This window comes from Monopterus albus, unplaced genomic scaffold (genome assembly GCF_001952655.1).
Source record: "Monopterus albus unplaced genomic scaffold, M_albus_1.0 scaffold2462.1, whole genome shotgun sequence".
Lineage (NCBI taxonomy): Eukaryota > Metazoa > Chordata > Actinopteri > Synbranchiformes > Synbranchidae > Monopterus > Monopterus albus.
The window spans coordinates 1-1,814 of NW_018130335.1; the positions used below are offsets into that span (position 1 = coordinate 1).

At 36.9% G+C, this 1,814-nt stretch overlaps 1 pseudogene; it reads right to left on the reverse strand.

Annotated features, from left to right (window-relative positions):
- Window positions 1–4: 4 nt before the first annotated feature.
- On the reverse strand, window positions 5–887 carry LOC109953996 (olfactory receptor 1M1-like; annotated as a pseudogene).
- Window positions 888–1,814: the final 927 nt, after the last annotated feature.

A 1,814-nucleotide genomic window follows, 5' to 3' on the forward strand; every position in this document is an offset into this window, starting at 1 on the left:
AGGGTGGGGTACAAGAGGCCAGAGACATGCTTAGCAGTGGCTGGTCCTCATCAATAAATTGCAGATCAAGTGAAATAATGAAAATGATAATGAGAGGAGTGTAAAATACAGCAACAAGGATGATATGTTCAATACAAGTAGCCAAAGTTTTAACTCGACTGTCTAAAGATTTCATCCTGAACACAGTCACCAGGATGCTGACATAAGACAGACAAATAAAAGTAAAGGGTACAACAAGAATCAAGAAAGCAAGTGAATTGGCCACAGTCCATCGCATTGTGTAATCATTACAGGCGAGTCTATACACAGGTATATAGTCACAGAAATAACCAAAAACTTTGAGGGAATTGCAAAAAGAGAGTCGAGTCATTGTACTTATTCCAAATGCCATGATTCCCCGACTAAAACACCAAATTAGACCAATAATATAAAACGTGCTCCGCAGTGTATTGATTGAGTTCTGATGCAGAGGGAAACATATTGTGATCAACCTGTCATAGGCAAGTATAGCAAGAGAAAATGACTCCAATGTGCCAAAAGCATAGTAACCATACATTTGTACAAAACACGTCAAATGGAACAAAGTTATCCTTCATGAGGAATAATTTTATCATGTTGGGAATAATACTTATGCTTATGATTACATCAATTCCTGTGAGGTTGCCCACAGCCATAAATTTTGGAGTGTGTAAACAATGATTAAAGACAATTACATAGATCACCAAACTGTTAAACAGCACTGTGACCACATAGACAAATGCTAGAAAGATGATGTAGACACTGATGTGGGGTAATGTCTGAAGTCCAATAATATAGAAGCCTGGAGGATGAATGATAACAGAGTCATTTAAAACAGTCCTGAGAAATGACATAGTTGAACTCCACAAGCTGTGTGTTGGTGGACGGCCTCTGCCTAAAAGCTCTCCAGTCTAAAGAACAGGGGAATCATATCATATTGAACATTAGACCTCAACAGAGACAATCATAATGTTCATGGCAGTTGGATGAGCTTATATATATATTTTTTATAAAGCAGATTGTAAGTTCCAACATAGAGAATAAAAGTCAGTCAGCATTGCTTACATGATGTTCTCTTCAGGATTTTTTAGCAGCAGCTCTTATTGATATTGCGTCTAAAAGCAGTAGGCAGACGGCTGCATGTGTGAGCCCTGGACAGTGGAAGATATACTTTCCTCATCAATCCCCAAAGCTTCCCTCTGATACAGAGAAAGTCATTTTGACCCTGAAACAGCTTAAATAATTTTACAGTGTAGGACTAGACTGACATCGCATCCCCTCTATTCACTGGCAGCTAGAAAACATCTTCTGATACTTAACTGAGTCAATTAAACTTTAGTCCTTTGTTATTCAGTGGATTTCTAATTTTTCAAATATATTAGTAGACTGTTTAGTGTGGCCATTAATGATGTGTCCCATTAATGGTTCAGCTTGTACTGAGAACATTAACACACTAGAGGGGAGGCACTCATCATAATTCCATTCTCTAGTCTGTGTCCCTCTTTGTGGATGAAAACTTTTCTTCCTCATTTTATTAGTTCTCAAACAGCAGAAGTGAAACTAAAGCTGCTGCAACTTAAATATAATGAGGCAGGAATTTAGTATCTAAAAAAATAATTGAAGCCTTAAAAGTACAATAACTTAATGCATGAAATCTTACACATGCAGTTTCATTTAGAAATATTGGAAATGACTAAAACAGATGTTGCCTACATTTTTGTTGTTACATCTCTCCAGTGTCTTTTTTTATGTTGATCTGTGTCAATATTAGTGTAAAGGATCTCTAGGCCACATCA